General features: G+C 42.9%; 1 protein-coding gene across 1 annotated transcript in view; it reads left to right on the top strand.

The window, feature by feature from the left end:
* The first annotated feature begins 1,228 nt into the window (after nucleotides 1-1,228).
* Nucleotides 1,229-18,369, top strand: part of LOC126162759 (sodium-independent sulfate anion transporter-like) — a 174,580-nt gene continuing 157,439 nt past the window's right edge. Inside the window, exon 1 of the mRNA XM_049919447.1 lies at nucleotides 1,229-1,323. The gene's annotated coding sequence lies outside the window, so the exon portion shown is untranslated. The remainder of the gene's footprint in view (nucleotides 1,324-18,369) is intronic.

Here is an 18,369-nt window from a genome sequence, read left to right as displayed (position 1 = left end):
TCGATGCGGTCGGATATTGTCATCCATAAAAATAAAGTCAGGGACGAATGCTCCCCTGAAAAGACGCACATCGGGAAGGAGTACATTGTCACAATCGCGTTGACCGGTGGGTGTGTAATCTTTAAAGATTTGGAAATCACTTCGTCCATACAGCATTTTGCCTTTCCACATCATAAGACCTGAACCACCAAAACGATATGTTCGACAATGTTCCTGGGTGCGTTACGTGTTCCCATCTCTCGCTGTACGTGCAAAACCACTACTCATACTGGATCTTATCCGAGCGTACCGAGCGAGACGGCGCAGTCGTTGGCACAGTGGAATCGAATTCGGGAGGACGACGGTTCAAACCCGCCTCCGGCCATCCTGATTTAGGTTCTCCCTGATTTCCCTAAAACGCTTCAGGAAAATGCCGGGATGGTTCCTTTGAAAGGGCATGGCCGACTTCCTTCCCGGTCCTTCCCTAATCCGATGGGATCAATGACCTCGTTGTTTGTTCCCCTCCCCCAAACCAACCAACCAACCAACCGTCCGAGTACGCGGCCTTATTCTTCGTTGATCCAGTCCCTGTGCTCTTAACAATATCGCAAACTGTGCAGTCCTGTGAAATATGATTGCAACTGCACCCGCTGCTCGATGTGCGTCGTTTATTTCCTGCTGCACAATTTAGAGATCATCTGCTGCTGTGGTTGAGAATTGCGTAGCGCCTGCATGGTAGTAGTTTCTTTGTCCGATGACCAGTACGATGTGTTCTGTGACATCCAGCTCCCTAAACACGACTGGGAGACCTCTGGCAGCATAGTCCCGCACTTTCATTCGTATTCACTCAGTAGCTATTATACTATGGTACTTTATCTATCTCGTCCTTAATTATTGCAGAGCGATGTAATTACATTTGTTGATGCCGTTTTTTTTTTGTTTTTTTTTTTTTTTTTTAACGAATGAGCTTTGCAAAATGTTTTTGATTGCTCGATGGATTCTCCGTGTAACTAAGCGTGCTAAGACACTGAGGATTTTTATTGCCGATGTTAGGAATACTGACGGCAGTCACAATCTTAATCCCCCTGGAGTGTTGCATCAGAGAGCCAAAAACGGTTGATCCATGTGCAACGGTGCGCACCCAAGCTGCGCGAGTCACGTCATGACAGGTGATACACAAACGTTACGAGCTACCTCCAGATGGCTCTGCTCTGACAAGGCACCTCTTATTTAAGCATCGCGCGACCGTGGTGTCGGCCGCATCCTCAGCGCGCGCCGACGCCGAACAGTCGGCCTCCATCACTGCGCGCCACACAAAACTGCACATCACCTCGCAACGCACAGGTAGGGGGCGGCAGAGGCTGAGCATATCCTGTTGCAGTTGATTCCTAAGTAATCGGTCTACATAATGCCACTTGACAAGTGCGTGTAAGAGTGTATAGTTTCTTCTAGTTCCTGTTACTGCCGGTGCTCTACTGGTCGTACATGTTTAAGGAAAGTAAGTGTAAGTTTTGTGTAACACAATGAACTGCTAAATAAATAAAAAAAATTGCCTGATGATGATCAGGTAGACTGAAACCGGTAACAAATAGAGTAACTTTCTTTTATTCGCAGTTCATGGAGTTATATAAAAATTACTTTCCTCAAATAATTGAGCTTCTTTTACTGTGTTGATTTCTACGCGACCTGCGTGTACATCGCAACTTTCGATTTTCGCTTAGGTCCGGTATTTAGGTTCTCAACATCTTAAGAGTAATCGTCTACGTCCCATTTTACACGTTACTTCTAATCACACAATACAGGTCGAGTTGAACGGTTAAGATCTCTTACTAACTAAATCAAAAGCTAAAGAATCGCGCAGCTCGTGTCTAACAGTGGCTATACTTGTTTCCTATGTCCTGTGTAGACGAGCTACGTAGCCTTCCAAAACGAAATGAGAATACCCGCACTAATAATACTGTTGGGAAGTACAAGTCTGCGTATTAGTTTGTCATACAGAACTGATTCATAACGATCGACAAACTTAGTGGCAGTGGGAGTGCAATGATGGGCTCTGACTCGCCATTGGAACCCAAAAGCGACATACATTCAGCATTGATTCTCGCAGAATGAAAAACGCAAATATTTGAGCAGTGGAAGAAAGGAACTCCAGTTGTGTGGTTTCATCCCACTTTCAAGCATTTTCCGCTGCAGAATAGTATATGACCTCAAGTAAAATATATTCAAGTGGCCCTTGAACGAAGAGTATTACACGCAAATTTCGTACTGCCTACTTTATTCGCGCTATAATATACAAATAATTCGTAAACAGGTAGAGTGTGCCGCAACAATGACAAGTTTAGAAGTAAAAAGTCCAGTATTTAGCCAGTGACAATGTCGTCTTTATGAAATCAGTAGTAACATGCTGTGGAAGACGTTGTGTTGAGACCGATTAAACAAATTTGGGTCATTTCAGCGTAGTTTATCAAGTCTTGCAAAAGGCGAACTCTTCGTAACAGAAATAGGTTTGCAACATGAAATAGAAAGAGCTAGAATATGGGAAGGCTTGTTCTCGAAGTCTAATGCGATTGATGCCTCATCTGTTTCTTCCAGTGGCTAGTCCCAGATATTCGACTGTCGTGGCTCTCTCGTTCCCTGTATCGATTCGCAACATCTATCAACAGTATCAAGAAGCTACCAAATATATCTCCTAAGTTAGAAAAATACACTAATCAGCTGGAGCATTATGGTTCTGAGAATAAAAAAACCTAGGTGAGGTGTAAAGTGTAATATGAGTCATATTACGACGCGCTGTTATGGACATATGTGGTGCTTCAGTGGGAATAGTAAATATTAGACTAGTTCGAATAAAGCATTGGATATATTATTAGTTCAGTTTTTACTGAATAAAGAGATAAGTTTTCATTTCGTGCGGCCAGCCGGTGTGACCGAGAGGTTCTAGGCGCTTCAGTCTGGAAACGCGCGACCGCTACGATCGCAGGTTCGAATCCTGCCTCGGCATGGATGAGAGTGATGTCCTTAGGTTGGTTAGGTTTAAGTAGTTGTAAGTTCTAGGGGACTGATGACCTCAGATGTTAAGTCCCATAGTGCTCAGAGCCATTTGAGCCATTTCGTACGTCGGTACTCCACTTACTCTGGGTTTATTTACTAACTACCATTATTGTTTTGAAACCCACATACCATTGAGGAGACACGTTTTCAAAAGCGCTTCTCTGAAAAATGTGTGATAAGGATATCACAGACTGTCAGTTGATTTGGCGCGTTGTGTTACCTCATCGTCCTACAGGACTCCGTTATCTAAGACTTCCTTGAAAACGAGCATCCAGTAATATTAGAAACGGTTGCTCTTGATACAAGGATGAGTATCTTCTTCCAGCATGAAGGAATCCTGCATATACTTGTGAGCAGGTGACACATCATTTTTAATCTAACATTCGCCGGAAGATAAATTGGCAGAAGTAGTCCTTATCCCTTTAGATTTTTGTGTATGGCGATGGTTGAAAGGAATAGTAAACACAAGAGACGAACTGATCGTTCGGATTATGAATAGTGCTGCTCTCATTAAAGAACGCCATGACAACATTTGGAAAACTACACGTGGTACAGTAAAGAGAATTCGAAAGGCATTGAAGTAGGAGCTCGAACGTATGATAATCAACGTCGAAACATGTAGTAATAACAATAAATAAAATAGCCTCAGGCTGCAGTTATGGTGTTACAAGTTTTACTGCACGATCGATTTCTAGACCTCCGTCTAACCCTCAGATGCGTCTTTGTACACATCTACGTGATACTTTCCCATCTCATACAGGTTATCAACCGAAATATCGGTAATCACATCCTACGTCCGCAACGCAATGCAAGCGACACTACACCGGAGGACAAGAGACAAAGTTGTTGTCGTCGTCAGCAGAGGACAAGAAAATAACGACTACGATGCCCCGTGGCTAGCGCCAGCTATCACGGACACGGCAAGGTTCGTTAAGCTTCCAAGTGCTACCGTCATTAGGATCTATCGAAACTGAATGGTGGTGAAACCGTTGGCATGTCGTATCCATGACTATTCCAAGATGCGGGTATTGCAGCATTACCCACTCTCTAAAGTGGAATAAATGACTATATATAACGCAAATGTTAGTGTAGTTCATTGATACGGAAGCGATATTACTTTTACAGAACTCTGTTCATCGTGTGACGGTGCAAGTATGGCTTAACGACAGTAGCCAGTATTCCATCTTTATCGACTCAACGATGTCGTCAGTCACAACTGCGATGTGAATAGAAGCATCTTGACTGGGGAGTGGAACAGTGGAAAAACTTGCCTAGCTAAAAGAAGTAGGCTGTGTTCCAAAAATGAACAGCATAGAGACAGAAGTGATGACACTTTCTGCAGGACCTGACCATCATTTTGCAGGACAATACTCAAGCACGTACAGTGCAAGCTGTTACTGATTTGTTTTACTGATGGGGTTGCTAAGTGCTATACCACCTACTGCACTCCCCTGACTTAAGCCCTCGTGAGTTCAACTCGACTTTTAAACTGAAGGAAACACTTCATGGCATTCGCTTCAGAACTGCTACCAATTCGTCGGGCAATAGACCGCGCCGCTCGAACTGTCAACACAACTGGCACTGCTAAGAATATCCTACGTCTTCCACATCGCCGGCAACGCGTTATACACAATGTTCCAAGGAACAGCATTTATTCCTCACTGCATTTGATCAAAACCAAAGTTCGCACTATTTCCGAAACTGTTGTAGCCCAATTACTCCACTCTTGTTTGGTATATATACGCATCTCGTAGCTTCGGTATAACGGATTCCATGTAATAGATGCCTTTCTGACGCATTGTTGAAGCGCTTTCCCTACATACGTCCTCCTGAAAGTCAAATGGGTCGACACTGAAAACAGGGTCAAAATTAATTACAAGTTGAGCACTCTTACCCTATAGAAAGATGAGGCTGTGGCATCGTTTGCTCTTTTTTCTGAACTTGCTACTTTGCGATCCCTGCGTCTTACATTTATACCGGTTTTCTGTTTTGCAACGAACAACTGCTTCCCGGAATTCAATGCAATTCATGTTGCGCGCAATTTTATGTCTATTCCGCATTATGTCATTATTGTACAAAGTTCAGCGAGCATCCTTGAAGCAAGTCAACATCGTTCTTATTGGTAAATGTGCGTTACCTGCCCGTGGACCCGTGGATACCCATACCTTTTCTTGCAAACCACGCTGTCGTACTGCTGCGAAGTATAATGATATTTTCTGTGATTGGTTGCTGTATGTACCTAATCACGACTTGCACCATTTCAGCAAACTGTAAATCCTCCCTACTTCGGTGACTCCATTTCTACATTTGACGGCACCTATTCCTTTCACCTCTAGCCTTCTCCTTCCGTTTCATTCCGACGTCTCCAGAATTCATCGTCACCGCTACACTACATGTACGTTGCCGTTACAATCCAGAGCATACGATTCCTACGTGTCGTCACTTCCTTTTTGCTATCTGAAATTTCATCTGCCCTTTCTTGTAGATACTGCAGCGTTGGAGCATGTTACTGTAGACCGCCTCTAATCACCTCACCGTCGTCAGAACATGAAACCGGAAACATCCTTCCTTTTCTGCTGTAGAGCTCTTTCAATATTCACATGTTTTGACATAGCCACTACTTTTCTCGCCGCACACCACTTTGTTTCTAGCGATCTCGTGCAGTATGCACAACATTAACTCACATGATACTCATCAGTGCTGTATAGTCCTACTCCCTGTTGCCATTAGAAGCCAATAACTTGCACGTGAGATAAGAATCGCCTGCCGGCGCTTCTACTTCAGTAAACATTTGCCAGAGGCCACTCGAAGATACTCAGATTCCCATCACAGCACACACATCATCGTAATCTTGACTATGTAACTTTTTGGACGAAGATCTAACGCAGTAAGACTCCGGTTATGTTCCGCTGACTCATGGAATCCGTGTCACGAAGGACTGATTACATCTGATTTTGATGATAATGTTGAGTTAATATTCTAATGTTTTGGCTGATTAGCTTAATAATGACCATTGCAAGACACTTCCTTATGGTGCAAATGTTCCTTTCTGACTTCCTGTCTCGTCAAGAATGAAGTATACAGCTCCGTCTGTTCTGAAGTCTCGAGTCAGTGGCATAGCTGAACAGGCATATCGTATGCTAGTAATTTATTTACACAACAGCGAGGTACTGTGTCGAATGTTTGGTATCGCGGAGCGACTTCGATAATACAACGCTAGACAGCCCGCCACAGGACGCGACAGAAAACTTGTTTATAAATGAAGCACGTGGGAGGCACAAGCAGGGCCACACAATGCAGTGTGGAGCAGTTAGCCGAACAGAACAGCCAGATTTAAGATTTTGAACTTGGCTGCGCTTCAGCAACTGTGTGTGAAAGAGATTCAATGAATAGGAATTAATAGCCATCCAGTTGCAAAATACAGGTTTATTAAATCTTGACCATGATTTCGATAGTTTTAAAACTTTCTTCAGAAGGTATTATAGGTACAATCACTTATCTGTATCAGATGTGGGAGTCTCTCACTCTGTCTAGTACATGTACGTGTCATCCACTTAATGGCCATTTAAAATAAATCATTTAAAAGTAGTTGCTCTCTACTGTAGAACTTTGTCTTAAAACTTTTTAAAATATCACACATTTGACACTGGATGCAATAAAGTGTAGTGCGCCACTTGACAGATTAATACATACATGACATTAAATATAAAACTGGCATCGGATCTTACAGAGCGCTAAGTACGCCACGTACAAAGCTAGTGACATGCGCTACGTTTAATAAATTTGTATTATGCAACTGGTCATCCGTTATATCCAATCCATTGAAGCACAGCCAGATGTGTTTTTGTCGTCAGACTCTTCAGACATAGCTGTGTCGTCTCCATGCGTTTGCTTCCAATGCCTATAGTTTACTGTTCCAGAGGAATTAAGTACGAGAAGACGACTCGATATGTGTCGAGCGCCCAAAGTGTATGCAACTCACCTGCGTCTCGTGAACTACAAAAAAATCTAACAATGAAGGTCGAAAGACAGTCAAGACAATACTTGTACAATTTCTAGGAAAGTTTCACGGCATAGTATCCACGGAAATATCAAAATTTTCAATAATTAAAGTATGCGAGTGTAGATAACGCAACACACTAGATAAGCGTCTAATGGTATTTCCGTATGAAAGTATTTGCAAACGAAGAGAGTTGTAAAGACAGTAAAATTGGAATTACACGATATTTTCGACAGCCTCAGAAAGAAAAGTATCAGAAATAAAATACTTCATATATTATTTTAGATAAGTTATAGATATCTTCGTTCGACATGAACTTAATGTTAGTGAAGGAATCGGAAAAGAAATCTTTCTTTCGCCAACAGTACTCTTTCCGATGAGACACCTAAACACCCTTAAATGAAATAAGCCAAGCTTACGTACTACTGAAAGTGCTTTGCCATTATCTTCTTTTAAGCTGTGGGTGATATACCACACATGTAACGAATCCATAAGGAGGACTGTTATCGCCTAATGTGCACTGCAGTGCTGTGTGTGTGTTCTCTTGAATGATTAAGAAATCGAGCTGCCATGAAACCGAAGGCTGCCTTACTAGGCATCGTCGCATTGGAGCTGGTATCGTCCTTATTGGAGGTGGTATCGTCTTGCCTCCCTCCGAACTTTGAACTAACTCACTAAGCCAGTTACAGGGGTGCCAACAGTTTGACGTGGACTCTGAATCACGGTGCAGTTCGAGTTTTTTATATTAACAAACATTGCCGGAGCGGAAACAGGTGCGTATGAAGATAAGATTCCTTGGGCTGACTACGTATCGAACCACAGGCTTTCGAATTCATAGTCCGGCATTAACCACTCAGCCATCGAGCCACACCTTTGTGGAAATGGAAAGACAGATAAAAGTGAGATATTGTCGCGGCACACTGGCAATTTCTCTCGAGTACTGCGCAGACGTCAGCCAGGATCCGGCACCAGTCAGGACGCTTGAGTGGTCATCAGCAACTTCATTTCATTGTCATCGATAATGGCACGTAATGGTGATCGTGAAGTGGACTCGACAGCCAGCCTGATTTTCGTCTCGAAAATTGCTTCCTCCATAAGCAGTCGAAGCAGCTACTTGCATATCGAGCACTGACTCACCAGCGAGAGCGATGGTGATCTAGTACACAGACGAAACCAAATGTTCATACCGACCTGTGTACCACGAATATCAAATTACTTGAAACTGTTTGGTTCCAGAGACCGTTTCAAGTCTCAAACATCTATGATGTATGTACGCAGACTGAAGCGACGAATAAAAGTTTGTACCAAGGTCGGGATTCAAACCCGGATTTCCTGCTCACTAGGCAGATGCACCCTGCGGTTTCCTATCAGATTAGACTACAGCTTCACAATTAACAAAGCGCAAGGACAACTGCATGGACTCCCCTAGCACGCCCACCTCCACCTCCACAGTCCAAATTCCAAATCACGCCTCAGCCAACTACTATTCCCCCTAAACTTGAACAGCATTGCAGAGGCTCTCAAACGGTGTTAGAATAGCACTTCAGCGTCGAAAGAAACGGGGCATCCTGTCTCAAACTCTAGCATAGGTGCTGAAGTCAAGTGAAACTATATGGTTCGAGAGAACTTTCTAAGTCTCAGACATCTATGACGTATAAAGCAGACTGAAGCAACGAACGAAAATTTGTACAAAGTACGGGATTCGAACTTGGGAATCTGGATTGAAGAGGGAGGCGTTCGAGGGTAGTCCGTGCAGTTCTTCGAAGCCACTGTGGCAGGGTGGCTTGGTGGTTAGAGCATCTGCCTAGTGCCTGGGTTCGAATCCCAGCATTGGTTCATATTTTCTTTCGTCGCTTCAGTCAGCATATATACAGGAAACCAAATTGTAAAGTTTGCGTTGTGAAATTGAAAGAATTTTTAGATACGTAAGCGTAGTATTCCGCAGACGTTGTCACAGTTAATAAAATTCTTCTGGGTATGTGACCGCATGTGTAAAATTCTTCGACGTGTCGGCCAACGGTGGCCGAAACGCCGGACAGATTTACACATTGGTAATGCGGTCACATACCCGGAAGAATTTTATTGATAGTTCTTGAGACATTCACAAAAATATTGTGGTGCAAGCAACCTGAATTGCTTCGGTACTTGTCACTAGTCTAGGAAACATGGAGTGATCCATAGGCGATTTCAACGCCAAGGAAGGAAAAAAATGAAAATTTATTTACTGCACGAATGCAGTATAGTAGGAAGAAAACTTGATTAAACTTGTAAGTGGTTTGGGGCTACACAGGGTGCGAAATTTGTAACACAGAGTTGCCACCTCTTACAGCTACAATACCTATAAAGCAGCCGAGAACTGAGTCGAAATGAGCCTGGATGACGTCATACACGAGTGCGTCACCTGTCACTTCAGTCGTAGTGGCTGGCGAATAGTAGTGTTCCAGACTTCAGCAACTCACGACCAGATGTTCCTAGTGGACCAGGTCTCTGGAAAACTTGCTGGCCAGGGCAGCAGTTGAACACTCATTGTACTCAAGTCAGGAGTGCACGCGCTGCGTATGGTCTTGCGTTATCTTGTTGAGAGACAGGGCACAGCTACTTGCCTTAACACGTCACAAGTGTAACTCCTGCTTCCCAATTTACAGGCAGTGCGAACCAGAGGTACTCGTTTTGTGCACCTAGTAACACCCCATACCATAATGACAAAGAGCTGGGCCCATATGCCAATGACATGTGTAATCTGGCGACGTTCGTTCTCATCGGAGCGGCCACACACGGATACGTCCATCGTGGTGCCATAAGTAGGACCGGCAAGGCGACCTGGCGCTACTACTGTGCCCAGTGTCCCCGGCGCGCCTCTCCCGTGTGCCGATTCAAGGAAAGCCGCAACAGTGGCTACCGTGCTGATAGCCCGTGGTGCTGCAGCCGTCGCAGTACCGTTGTAGGTATTTTTCTCACTATAAATAACCCCTTTAGCTGACTCAAAGTACTTGAAGTGGCTGTACGATCCTGTACAGCCGTGCGAACAGTACGTCTGTCTTCCCTGGCGCTAGTCGCGTGGGGCCGTTGGGATCTTGCACAGCTGTGAGTATAGCCTTTCTTAATATTTATTGGCTCTAAGAGAGTAATTTGACAAGTCTGGTAAAAAGCAAGAAACACGTTTTTTTTTGTAAACAGCTCACCTTACTTCTCGACATAGTTTCATTTGAGGAATATACACTTGGTCCAGCGATCCTGCAGCTTTTTCATCCCATCGGAAAAATAGGTTCTGCTAAACTCTGCTACGACTTCCTCATTTGCTGAAAATTTCTTCCCGACAAGCCAACGTTTTATGTTAGGGAACAGGAAGAAGCCACTTGTGGCTAGGTCTGACGAATAGGGCGGATGACGAACCAATTCAGAGATCAATTCATGCAGTTTCGCCATTGTTATCGCTGATGTGCGGGATGATGCATTATCATTCCGGTGAAAGAGCTTTTTTTTTCTACAGTGCTAACCTTGATCTTTATTCAGCCAACGTAAGTTTCGAACGATCCAACAATGGAGCACAAGAAGGTGCAGTTATGGTTATGTATTATTCCAAGTAATCTATCAGAGTTATTCCTTGGGAATCTGAAAAGAAACAGTCATCATCATTTTACCAGCTGACAAAATTGTCCTCGTCTTCTTCGGTGCACTTTCACCAGCCTTTGTCCACTGTGTTGACTGCCGTTTTGACTCTGGTGTGTAATGATGGATTCAGGTTTCATTAATAGTCAGAAATGGACGTAAATTACGGACTGCGATTAAACATCGCCAGACATTGTGTTGAAATGTTCTGCCGGATGCGCTTTTGGTTGACTGTGACCAGTCGCGGCACCCAGCTCGCACATAGCTTCTTCACAGCGAATTCTCCGTGCTGAAAGTTATGCGCTCGCTCAGTTAAGAAGTCTACAGCATCAGCAAGCTCATAAATTTTTATTTGGCGATCTTGCATTACCATGACAAGGATGCATCGTTTTCGGCGTTTGTCCGATCACATTAAATTCATTACTCCAAAAGTAAATGGTCTTCAGTGATAGCGCAGAGTCCGCGTGAACTTCATCCAATTCTGTTTTGATCTGTGTGGCAGTCCAAACCTTCAAATGAAAATGTTTCATAATAACACAAAACTAGGTGATCATTTTCAGTCGTAGTCAACACACTGACCAATTAAGACGGCTATCAACGATGAACCGCACGCTAAACATTGTTGAAATACTTTATACGATCCTCGGAGTAATCAAGCTTACCAACCAAGAACGGACAATAAGAGGTAGCTCCAGTCTTTCATGGAAATTTAACATATTTATCTAACTACCCATGTAAGTCAAAATTAGTTCCCTCGTCAGAAATAAATTAAAGAAAACTACGTTAATCTTTTGAGTTCTTCTATATGCTGGAACCCTTTGGTGAATTTGTAACTCACTTACTCCGAGTTAATAATAGGTCTTACGTAACATAGTTTAAAGATACTTTGTGAGTGTTAACTTTATCAGTAGCAGCACCTATGTGTACCAACCTTTTATGAATCCTCGTAAATCTATCATTTAGGTGCACCATGAATTTCAAGATAAAAATGTATCCACAACTTCTCCTAAGTCTCGTGGATCAGAACTGAGGAGCAAAGTATTAATCTTGCTGATACCACTAAAGACTTTAAGTCACGGATCCTTGCCCTAACGAAGGCCGTGTGCTAAATGAAATACTGTCGTACTGCTGAAGAACGACAATATGAGATTTTAGTCTATGATTAACTTGATTTCGATAACTCGATTTCTTTAGACGAGTGAGAAATAAATGTTGCCCAGTGAGAGCAGATTGGATTGTCTTCTATTCATCTACATCTATAGTCTGCAAATCACACTTAAGTGCCTGGCTGTGGGTTCATCGAACCACCTTCACAATAATGCTCTATTATTCCAATGTCGAACAGCTCGTGGAAAAATCGAACACCTATATCTTTCCTTGCGAGCTCTGATTTCCCTTATTTTATTATGATGATCGTTTCTTCCTACGCAGGCTGGTGTCAACAAGATATTTTCGCATTCGGAGGAAAAAGTTGATGATTGAGATTTCGTGAGAAGAATCGGCCGCAACGAGAAGCGCCTTTGTTTTAATAACGTCCACCCCAGATCCTGTATCATGTCAGTGACGCTCTCTACCCTATTTCACTATAATGTAAAACTGGCTGCTTTTCTTTGAACTTTCTCGATGTACTCCGTTAATCCTCTCTGGTAAGGATCCCATAGCGGGCAGCAGTACTCCATAGGAGGACGTACAAGCCTAGTGTAGGCTTTCTCTTTAGTAGATCTGTTACATTTCCTAAGTGTTTTGTCAGTAAAATGTAGTCTTTGGTTTGCATTCCCCACGACATTTTCTATGTGTTCTCTCCAATTTAAGCTGTTCATAACTGTAATTCTTAGGTATTTAGTTGAATTTACAGCCATTAGATTACACTGATTTATCGTGTAACGGAGGTTTAACACACTTCGTTTAGCACTCATGTAGATGACCTCACACTTTCCTTTATTTAGGGTCAATTGTCAATTTTTGCACCATATAGATATTTTTTCTAAATCGCTTTACGATTTGTTTTGATCTTCTGGTGACTTTACTAGGCTACAAACAACAAACGACAGCATCATCTGCAAACTACCTAAGACGGCTGCTCAGATTGTCTCCTAAATCGTTTATATAGATACGGAACAGCAGCGGGCCTATGACACCACCTTGGACCACGCCAGAAATCACTTCTATTTTACTCGACGACTTTCCATCAGTTCCTACAAACTGTGACCTCTCTGACAGGGAATCACGGATCCAGCCACATAACTGAGACGATATTCCATAAGCAAGCAATTTGACTACATGCCGCCTGTGTGGCACAGTGTCAAAAGCTTTCTGGAAATCTACTGCCGCAGATACATATACATCACTATCTGTCACTACAGTTAATCTGTAATTCTACAAAGTGTGGAGTCGTGTCTTGTCGTCCGAAAAGAAAGGTTGCAAAGCAAGGTTGGTACCTCGCAACGCAATCACAAGAGAAGACAGTCGCTAGAAGCCGGATCGGAGAATGAGTGACGCTGGTGTTACCGCGCTCAGGAACGTTTCGCTATGTCGCCGCAACGGCTCTTCTGCTGTCTTACGGCTGAACACAGTACCGCTCGGCCCAGTCCGCGATCACTAAGACAACAGCATCGCCTTCTAGTTGGCCAGCTGTCTGATCAATATATTTGGCAGAACACTAAATAGAAGTTATTTTTAAATGTACTCCGAGTGGGAGACTTGAATTTTGTCTGTATCAAGTGATACGTTACTATTCAGAGACATTTGTAAATACTCATGACATTCCTGTGGAAATGGATTGTACAAACTTAAGTTATTCATCTTACCTTTGTTATAAGAAAGTGAACTAATATTTTATATGTTGTGGTACCCACTAGGTCTCCTCCCAGAACAAACCAAAGGCTCCACTGTTGTTACGACGAGTTTAATCTCGCCCGCTACAACACAAAGTTGTGAAGCAATAGCTACTATGCAGATCCCTATGACCATCTTTAATTATTTCAAATAAAGGTATTTTCTAATATTTCATTCCCTACCAAAGTCGGCAGGCAAGACCAGACATTGTATAGTACTATTGGTTTCTCTTGGCCAAATACCAAATAACTGGGAGTGGGTTAAGGCTTCCTTTTACTTTTTTTCAAAGCAATGTTTTTTTTTTCTTTTTCCTACCCACGAGGCAGTAGCGCACTCTGTGAAATATAGCCCGTTACAGCAATCAGTTCTTTTCAGCAAAATCCCAACGAACTGGTAACGGCTGGGGAAAGTGAGAATTGAAAATATTAGGGAGGAATTTCGAGTTAGGCATTTGGATTACGACCAAGGTAACGATTCCAAAACCGTTTGTCAAAACCGAAGGATAGCCACTATTTTTAATACTGAAACAATATGTTCCAGACAACAATATGCAAACGTAGACGTTATACGTGTTTTTGCTTGTATGCATAGCAGAGTAATACCGATGACTTGTTCGACATCAGCAGCGGACCTATGACGTTGACGATTACCCGTAACTCCGATTACTGCTTTAATTCACCCTAGAGGCAGAGTGGAGAGCGGACTGTGCGGGTAATGACATGTTGTGGAGTTGGGTTCCGTTCAGAATACACCAGACGAGCTATAAACGAGCAGAGGCAGTCCTGATTTGGAATACTTACCAATTCCAGCAAGGGAAACCTTTGTGAAGTGTATTTGTTTACGTGTGTGACTGAATAACGACCATGACTTGCTCTAGATGCAGATCACTAAGGCTTTGCTACTTGCAGGCGGTAACCTGTGACGGCAATTTTTGTTTTTTGTTTTTTATTTTTTTCATTCTCCACTCCAAGAAACAGAACGGGTTGTTAGAGATATAACCCAGTAAGAGGTCGCTGTTTTGGGTTGGGTTGTTGTGGGGGTCCAGACCAGACAGCGAGGTTATCGGTCTCATCGGATTAGGGAAGAACGGGGAAGGAAGTCGGCCGTGCCCTTTCAGAGGAACTATCCCGGCATTTGCCTGGAGCGATTTAGGAAAATCACGGAAAACCTAAATCAGGATGACCGGACGCGGGATTGAAACGTCGTCCTCCCGAATGCGAGTCCAGTGTGTTAACCACTGCGCCACATCGCTCGGTATCGCTGTTTTCTTCACCAGTAAGTGGCGAGCTGGTAGTGGACTTACCAACTAGGAATAACTGGGACTGTGATATTTGATAAAGTTTCGTTAGTGGGGCGCTCAACTGCGGAGTCATCAGCGCCTGTACAAAGTCCCAATTTTTACACAGCCCAATTTTTGTACACAGTCCAGTCTAACCTCGTCACGAATGATGAGAATGATGAAATGAGGAGGACAACACAAAGTCCCCGGGCAGATAGAATCCCCAACCCGGCCGGGAATTGAACCCGGGGCCCCGTGATTCAGAGGCAACAACGCTAGCCACTAGACCACGAGTTGCGGACAAATGGGACTGTGCCTGTATTTGCTAGTATACAGGGTGATTCACGAAGATATGCAAATATTTTAATATGTTATTCTACAAGTAAAACTAAAGAAAAAAGTTCATCTAAACATAGGTCCGCAAATGTTTAGTTACGGAGTTAAGACAAATAAAAGATTTTGCCTGAAATTTAGTAACTTCGTTAATATGAAGCCATCGCAAAACTGTACGAGGTTAAAGTACTATTTCCATTTATTTTGTTGTTATTGATCTGGTGAATCTAATAAGACATGTCCCTGTCGTGTATCTGCAGTGGTTTCCCAGAACATCCCTGGCTTCATTTCATTGTCTCAAAATGGTGAGAACCTGAATAACGCTTCTTAGAGCTCGTGATTGTTTGATCAAACTAGAAGTGTCAAGTTCGAGATTACACAAAGAAACAGATAAGTCCGTCAGAAACATTCAGCTTTATCGTATCCATTCAGTGCTGAAACAATGCCATCCATAATGGATGTGTAAGAAAAAGAATAGTCAAACACTCGTTAATGAAACGACACTCACATGTGCACACATGAAGGTACGCAATGGTGTCGCGTCAACCTTTAACCACCAGTTCCATGTCTGTCTGGAGACAGTGACGGAAATGCCATTCGCGTCCATAGAATGTACTGAAATACTGTGCACTAAAAAGCGACCAAACTAGGAAGATTAGCACTGCATTTTACACTATTTAGAAAAGACGTATTGAGTATGAGAGCGGCTTTTATCTGAGATAATCCAGCTCCGTAATCGATGTCGCTAATACATGCTTAACGGGTTGTAATCGACTTTGAGGTAGCTTGTTACAATCCAGGAGATGAATAAAAGTCGCACCACATCTCATATGCTTCGATTCTCTTCCGTTCTGGTTTCCTCAGAGTCCACGTTTCACTACCATACAATGCTGTGCTCCAAACGTACATTCTCAGAAATTTGTTCTTCAAATTCAGGCCTATGTTTGATACTAGTAGAATTTTCTTGGTCAGTAATGCCCTTTTTGCCAGTGTTATTCTGCTTTTGATGTCTTCCTTGCTCCGTCCGTCATTGGTTATTTTTCTGCCTAGGTAGCAGAATTCCTACACTACATCTGCTTCGTGACCGTAATATTGATGTTAAGTTACTCGCTGTTCTCATTTCTGCTACTTCTCATTACTTTCGTCTTTCTTCGATTCACTGTCAGTCCATATTCTGCACTCATTGGACTGTTCATTCTATTCAGCAGATGACGCAGTTCTTCTTCACTCTCACTCAGTATAGTAATGTCATCAGCGAATCGTATCATTGAAATCCTTTCATCCTGAATTTTAATCCCACTCCTGAATCTTTCTTTTATTTCCATCATTTCTTATTCGACGTACAGACTAAACAGCAGGGGCGAAAGACTACATTCTCTTCTTACACACTTTTTAATCCGAGCACTTCGTTCTCAGTCGTCCACTCTAATTATTCCCTCTTGGCTCTTGTACATATTGTATATTATCCGTCTCTCCCTAAAGCTTACCCCTATTTTTCTCAGCCGGCCGCTGTGGCCGAGTGGTTCTAGGCGCTTAAGTCCGGAACCGCGCTGCTGCTACGGTCGCAGGTTCGAATCCTGCCTCGGGCATGGATGTGTGTGATGTCCTTAGGTTAGTTAGGTTTAAGTAGTTCTAAGTCTAGGGGACTGCTCAGATTTTAAGTCTTATAGTGCTTAGAGCCATTTGAACCAATTTTCTCAGACTTTCAAACATCTTACACCATTTCGCATTGCCGAACGCTTTTTCCAGGTCGACAAATCCTGTGAACTCGTCTTGATTTTTCTTTAGTCTTGCTTACATTATCAACCGCAACGTCGTAATTGCCTCTCTGGTGCCTTTACCTTTCCTAAAGCCAAACTGATTGCCATCTAACACATCCTCATTTTCTTTTCCATTCTTGGGTGCATGAGTTGTTAAACTGATTGTGCGATAATTCTCGCACTTGTCAGCTCTAGCAGTCTTCTGAATTGTGGAGAAAATATTTTTCCTCAAGTCAGATGGTATGTCGCCAGACTCATACATTTTGCACCTCAATTGAATAGTTGTTTTGTTGCAAGTATAGGTGGCGCACTGGCGAGGAGCCGTTTTAAAGGAATAACGAGATTTCCGATGTAAGAAATAGTTTACCAGTGGCGTTAAAAAATTATTTTTAACGCAACTAGTGTACAGTTTCTTCACATCGGCGTTCTTCAAAAACAGTTGCAGAAAATGATGAACAAAAATCTAAGTGACAAGATAAACCTTTACGGTGGACGGGGATATGGGAGGAAATGCTGACGTAATCGGCGTTCGGCGCTCCCAGCAGAAACTTTTACGTCACCACGCAATTTTGACACTACAACTGCTAGGTCGCTGGAATCTGCAGAAACCAAAAAAGAGGGTAGACGACGTGAAGTGTTCCAGACAAATCAGATATGTGACGAAGACGAACACGACACCTTTTATTGTGCCACTTACATGCAGTTACCATTTCTAGCAGAGCAGTTATCGCCAAGCGTAATCGTGAATCGTTTTCCTTTCAATTCTTTCTCTAAGGGGGATAAGCAAGCTGCTAGCTTGCTGATGTACAGAACATCTAGTAACAAAACTATACTTAAATATAGCCGACACGGTAGCTGAGCGTGATCGGTCAGAGGGTTAGCTACCCTCTGCAATAAAAAAAAACTGAGTGAAAGGATCAATAACAAACTTCAACGGGCGTCAGGGGACGTCCGCCACGAACAATTGCAACGAACTATGACGAACAAAATGAGATTAAAAAATTAAAAAAAGTCGGTAGAGCATTAGGTTTCTGCCGGCCGTTGTGGCCGAGCGGTTCTAGGCGCTTCAGTCCGGAACCGCACGACTGCTACGGTCGCAGGTTCGAATCCTGCCTTGGGCATGGATGTGTGTGATGTCCTTAGGTTAGTTAGGTTTAAGTAGTTCGAAGTTCTAGGGGACTGATGACCTCAGATGTTAAGTCCCATAGTGCTCAGAGCCATTTTTGAACTTAAATATACAGTTCTAAAACTGGCGGTATATTTAGAATGTGCAGCCGATCATAATAGGCCAGTACGTCGATAACTTTTCTGTCGGCTTGTCGGTATGTTGATTCTTATTTCGATATATCGACAGAAGATGTTGGTATACTCGTATTTATAAGTATCGATATTTCGGATTCCCGTTATTTTTAAAAATATCATCGGTCCTAGTTCAAATCCCAGACCAGCCACCCAAGAGATAGGTTACCTACCGTTTCTCTGATTCGATTAAGGCGAATGCCGAGATGGACCTCATAGAAGAA

The sequence above is a fragment of the Schistocerca cancellata genome, chromosome 2 (assembly GCF_023864275.1).
Source record: "Schistocerca cancellata isolate TAMUIC-IGC-003103 chromosome 2, iqSchCanc2.1, whole genome shotgun sequence".
Taxonomy (NCBI): Eukaryota; Metazoa; Arthropoda; class Insecta; order Orthoptera; family Acrididae; genus Schistocerca; species Schistocerca cancellata.
The sequence above is the reverse complement of the archived record's forward strand: the minus strand, read 5'-3'. Positions and strand labels throughout refer to the sequence as shown.